This window comes from Columba livia, chromosome 1, assembly GCF_036013475.1.
Source record: "Columba livia isolate bColLiv1 breed racing homer chromosome 1, bColLiv1.pat.W.v2, whole genome shotgun sequence".
NCBI lineage: Eukaryota > Metazoa > Chordata > Aves > Columbiformes > Columbidae > Columba > Columba livia.
Window position 1 is genome coordinate 81,593,415 of NC_088602.1, and position 6,740 is coordinate 81,600,154.

Below are 6,740 nucleotides of genomic sequence, written 5' to 3' on the forward strand. Positions count from 1 at the left end.
TTGGGATTTAGTAAGAACATAGATATATGACTCTCAAGTGCTGAGCTGGATAGGCTTACACAGAAGAAGTCCTGACTTTCTCCTGCTTGTTCTCTTTTAATGATAAGCTGTGTAGTATCAAAAGACACTTTGATGTTAAATGCATAGGGCAGCCCAGGGCACCAGTGTCTCCTAGGTCACACAAAAGTATAATGCGTACCTTTAGTGAAATTAGCCTTCCTTGCTTCATCTTAAAAGAAGAGCTTTAATGGGAAAGGAGGAAACTCCTTCCTTCTAGACTGCCCTTTAAATCTGGCATGAGGTGCTTCCTGTGGGAGCTAGGGAGTTCCTACAGTGTGATGAGTGTAAAAAGTCAATCTTTTTCATTTCCTGGGATAGAAGGAAAGAAAGAAAGAAAGTAAGAGAGAAAGAGAGAAAGAGAGAGAAAGAGAGAAAGAGAGGAAAAGAGGAAGAGAGGAAGAGAGGGAGGAAGGAAGGAAGGAAGAAAGGAAGGAAGGAAGGAACAAACGAAGGAAGGAAGGAAAGAAGGAAAGAACTCAAAAACACAAACAAAAAAAAACCCACAAAAGAAAACAAAACCAAAAACTGTAACCAAAGCAAAAAACTCACACCCTCTATTCCTTGAACTTTGGCTTCTAGTGGCTGTATTGTTAGCTTTGGTTATTATTATTCATTGATATTTTTGATACCAATGATGCATACATCCTTGATTAACAATTTTGATGTATGTGTGTGTGAAGTGCTCTGATTCACTCAGAGGTGGCTTCCTGAGAAGACTCAGCTTCTGAGGAGCTGTTGCATTTCTGGATCTGGGTTGGCAATGACAGGCACTGGACTATTCACGTTGAGGTGGTGTAAAAATAATAGTGTTAAAAATCAAACATTTGGTTTCATTTTGAATATATTATAAATAGATGTCATAAAGTTATAACATCTTTGATTATTTTTTCCTTTCACATTCATCTTCATTAAGATAATTAGAAATATTTAAACTGATTATGTGGTTTTAATAATGCTGTTTCAAGTACTTCACGTCTCTAAACCTGAATCATAAAGCTGACCATCTTTCTCTGGGTTAGGGAAGGACCTAAGAAAAATATTCTAAAATGTAACTTCAAAGGCTACTAATTTTAGCCTTTCAGCTGATAATCCTCCAAGATCTTAGAACCTGATGTAACTGCTCTGCATCGGGGGGGTGGGGGGTACAATGCTTTTGGGTTCTTGCAACAAATATCTTTCTTCAAGTTCAGAAGACAGATTTTTATCTGGAGTTCTCCCTGTCTGGGCTAGATACCAGTTGTCAATCAGCAGAATAAAATCCTGCATTTACAAAGTAACCGTTAGAAAAAGCAACACGCAATTTGCAACTCTCATTATCTCCAATGTTCACTTATGTCCCTGTCCTGGTTTTGTTAAAAAACAAGTTTCTCTTTTAGTGAATTTGCCTGTCAGCTAAAGCCTTCATATTAGCTGCATTTTCCTGGAGAACCAGATACATGTTTTGGTAAACATGGCAATAGAATGCGAAGTTATTGATAATGAATTGATGCACATCTCACAAGAGGGGCAACGAGAAACAGGTGACCAAGAAAGTGACCGACAAAGCATAACATTCCATTCATGTGAATACTTCATATAAAAGTGGGAGATCATGAGGATCTCGTCCCTTCTCCCTTTTGCTTATGGCCGACATTGGGAGAGGACCTTGCTAGTCGTCCTTGCGAACTGAGGTCTCGAGAGAGACTGAATCCAGCTTGGGTTGGCCTGCGGAGTCCAATCCAGGACTTTGGGTGCCCGCTCTGCAATTTCTGAGACTTTCAAGATTTGTTTTGTATATTTTGTATTATTTTCTCTATTCTTATTAGTAGCATTAGTAAAACATTTTTAATTTTTCCAACTATCTTCTCTCTGTTCTTCTTTCCCTCCTGATCTCCTGTCCTTAGTGGGAAGGGGGGGAGGGGGGGGACGAAAAGGGAAGCGGGGGAGAGGAGGTTAACAGTATATCTGCCACCATTTTATTGTCACCCCACACTCAAAACCCTCGACAGTCCCAAAAAAGTGAAGGAGAGGACCTACTATAGAATATTTTGCAACCAAACTAGACATAAAACCATAGAAGAAAGAACTGATGTCATCTTGTACTCTTAGTTTTACTAGTTTTTGCTACTACCTTACTTATTACTATGATTCTGGAAAACATAAGAGCTTTTAAAATCAAGACATTTCTAGGAAAACATTCCTTCTGCATTGCAAAGCAGTTCTGATATTAAATATCTTGAGAGGGAGTAGAATTTCTATATGGGGTGTATTTTGAGAGGGAGTAGAATTTCTATACGGGGAAGTAGAATGAGCAGAGTCTCACTGTATTTTCTCCTTTTTAAACCCTCTCTCCCTCCCTTCCTCTTCTTTTTTTTTTTTTTTTTTTTTTATTCTGTTAAAAAAATCAATGTTATTTGAGCCATATTATTTTTTTACAGATGCTGATAACCTGGTTTGCGTATTTTTATCCATTGTCTTATATTCCTTTTAAAAATTGTTATTATTAAGTTAGTCTTGTTCTTTTTCTGGAGAGTTTTCTCTCTTATACTTTCTTTATAACTTCATTTTATGTCTGCCTACTATAGTTTTCCAAACTAGAATTTCATGCCAGTCTTCCTGATAAGGCAGAATAGTGTTTCTTTTTTGTTTCAATGAGTGCAATACTTTTTCATGGTGGTAGATAAATTCAAGAATGGAGTGGGCCTGACCATAATTTAATATACATCTGAGTGGCCAATATTTGAACAATCTTGCTATGCTCTTCCAGATGTACTACTCAAAACGCGGTTCTTCTGAAATTAACAGGCTCCTTGAAGTCAAAGCTGAATGATGGAATGTCTTTCACAGGTAGGCAAGCTAACCTACAGATAACAGACATTGAATTATTTCAGACTGTAGTCCCTTAAGAAACATGGGTGAAAAGTCAAGCAATTCAGCAGAGTGTACCAGAATACTTGTGAGAGTGTCTTCAATATCCACAGAGGTATCCAATAAAGCAACAGTAACCAAAAAGGAGTTATGTATGGAACCTTCAATGGCAGAATTAATGAATAACTGAGATTTACTGGCTTTTGTTGCATTGCATTTAGGTTAGTATAGATGAAATACTGAAAGAGAATTGATTTGTTAAAAAGGGTTACCACTAAAATTAGTGTATTTGTGGTTATAAACAAATTCCATGTGTATTAACTATGCTGCCATTGTGCAGATGGCAGAATGGCTGTATAGTGCACTGAAGCATATTTCAGCTGAAAGAGCAGTGCACTCAGGTGACTGGAATACAACTGCATTTCCACTTAAGGTGAAGAAATAGTTAGCTTAACCAAATTCTTTTGCAGTCCCTACACCAGCCCTGTGCCGTCTGGATGACCTGTAATTAGTTACGTGTCTATTTGGGTTGTCTGATTTGGGTTATAATATCAATGTGGACAAGTGGATTTCTGCCAACATGAAAGCATCAATCAAAACAGGAAAAGATGATTCTATGTGTACTTACTAGTCAAAGGTAAGGAATTAATCTTAACGTATTTTATGATCTTAATCAATGCATGTGCATGAGAGACATATGCCACACACCAAAATCTGAACAATTATAGGTGCCTTATCTCATCTATCAGACCTGCTGGGAAGGCTTCTATAAATCTTTTGTGGCTTGTCCATTAATGTGATAAATTGGCATCTTTCTAAGTATCATTTCCTTGCATATGTGCTTTGACATACCCCAAAAATTCAGGCCTAATGTCTTTCTGAGGTAAACATAGTAAAACACTGGCATTTCATCAAGTTACATGTTAATTTGGTGCTTTCTCTAGTTGGTTTTATGGTGTAACAACAAACAGAACATTTGAGAGAAAAAAAATTAGGGCTCTTCAGTTTGAAGCCATATTCTTAACACAGTTTTTATACAAGCATGATGCATTTTATAACAAAGGTGTCAACATATCAAATAATGGCTTAATATGAATACAATTTTTGTCCTTTAGAAATCAAGAGGGACTTTGCTATGAAATCTGAGAGGATCAGGATTTCATAAACTGTGAGGAAAAGTGTGATAACAGTTTCTAAGTGTTAACCTTTTACATTGAGCCTCAGAAAATAAGGATGCTCCTTATTTTCCTGTTTTCTGTTGCAGACTGAATTGCACTGTGTTTTACTTCCAAGTATCAATTAGCACTTCCTTCACAAGATCAAACACTAAGACAATCCCTTGTGAAAGTAAAAATTGTAGAAATAATTTGTTCTGCTATTATAATCTGCCAAGATTTTACCCAGTTCTCCTGATATACAAAACCAGTTTTATTGTTTCAGTATAGTTTCTGTGTAGAATTCTGTATCACAGAATACAAAGAAATGATTAATCAACGAATCATACAGTAAATAAATTAGATGGTTATATTCTGCCTCTTATGCCATGGGCATCGTTGCACATGAAGAGCAGGATCCTTCTTCCAGAATGTACAAGCTCATCTCAATTCAGCCCCAGGCACCCACGCTCCCCATTGGAAGCTGAGTATTTAATTTGTTGGCAAATTTATATTATTAATTTGTATAACAGAAACAGTCATTACAGAATTATTAGGCCTGCTTTCATAATCAGCATCACATTATTAAAATATATAAAATCAATCAGATCAACACCGATTTTCATGAGGTGAAAATTTTGCCTTGTCAGTAGACAGAATAAAGAAAATATGTTTCTTTCAGAGAATGCATGTGATGACTATCTCTCCTTGGAGGTACACATTTAAATAGAAAAGATTATAAATGGCTATAGTCTTGCTATGAGCTTTGTATAAAACACTGCAGAAAAGGCATATTCTGTTACATGAGGCTAAAAAGACTTGTTGCTGAAATCAGCTATAAAATGAGAAGGGATTTTTTTTTTTTTTTTAATGATAAGAAAACGTGGATTAAGATTTCTGGGGATATACAGCAGAATCTACAATAGCAGCTCCCCCTTTAAGTCAGATAAGAAAGCCTATTAGGCAGATGGTATCACACATGAAAAAAGTGATCAAGCTGTGAGCAAGAGAGCCAGATCTACTTAGTGTGATAATTAGAAAAGAAAGAGCCCCAAAGGAAGTGCAGAATGGTAAAATATGAAATCACGGCTGGAAAAAGTAATGGAGATTGTATTTTGGAGCCAGGAATAGGTCAAATCAAGACAAAAAGTAGGAAGGATTATGAAATTAGAGGGAAGAATTTAGGGAGAATGTGCCTATTGTATTATGAAATTGCAGTTTGCTATCTCAATGAAAATAGGATTGATTTGATTCCCATCTGGTGCTAGTAGCAGTTCAGGAATTTGAACTACAATACCTCTGTTATTTTTTGTTGTTTTTGTTGTTTTAGTTCTGTGCTCTGTCCAGCAAGTTAAATCCTGTATTTGCTTGTCCTATACATATATGTAACCAAGGTAAAGCCAGCCATTTACTGCTGTGAGCTTTAATTCAGTTCATAACCATAGTGTAAAGTGGTCCCCCAGATACAAATTGATGTGTCTTAGTACTCAAAAGATAGCCATTAAGTTAGATCCATGCTGTTATGTCCTAGAATAATTGTACAAATTTCCCATCTTTGTAAGTTGCTTGACAATAAATAGTAAAAAATTATGAAACACAAGGTTCTTTTTTCCCAACTTCTCAGTGCTTCAAATCCTCTTTTCAGTTCCTATAAAGAAGGAATTTTTCCTTGGTGTGGTAAAGCACTCTCTTTTTTTCCTCCCTGCTGCAGAGGATTTTAAAATATAGAAATATTCAAAAACCACTTCCGTATTTAGTGGGTATCAAAAGCAAGTGCTAGACTGCAGTGCACAAGGCAGCTTCAACAAAGTATACACAAGGATCAGCTCTCCCAGAACCTAAGGCATATGGACTCATGCAGGCATTTTATTCCTTTGAACTTTTCTGCAGAAGATTTAAATAACAAGTGCCCTGCCTCCTCCACATATTGTCAAGAAGTTAGGTTTTTATTATAATTAAAAATATTATTTTAAGTCTCTCGATAGCTTATTTTTAAAAAGTTCTTAGGTTGACCTTCAGCTTCAGTAAAATTGGTGTTCAAATTAATCTTATTTCAAAGTTTCCCTTCCAGATAATCCTAGTTTCAGCCCTGAAGACAATTCAGTAACCCTACTGACTCAGCTTCACAACATACTGCTTAAGAAACTCATATAGCTCTAGAGTGAACATTCATGGGCATCAAGAAAAATTGTACACCTACTCAGCTCTAAACAAACTCAATGGGAAAGTTCCCATCAGTTTTGGGAGGAAATAACCAGAAGATTTTTTTTTTATTATTATTTTTTTTTTCATGATACTGCATTTAAAATGTTGACACTTATCAGCCAGTTCACACCAGTTCAGGTCTATATTTTCATGAGCAGAGAGCAAAACCACTGGTTTCCAAGATTACTAGAGAAAAAATCATGGTGGACAAAGATGATTCTTCCCTAAGGGAACTCTTTTCAGTCACTGTAATATTTTTTTCTCTAATGGAGGAGACTTACGTTCATTCATAAAAGATATAGTAATGCATTAGCCTGTTTTTATAGTGTGGTTTTACCTTATTTATTATTTTTGTGGAAAAAGATAGAATAAGATATAACGAATGAAGTCTAACTATGTATTGTATAAATGCACAACTGCTATCAGTTTTAAATTCTTTCCTTTGGTTTAATTTAATTCACTGTTGCTTCTGTA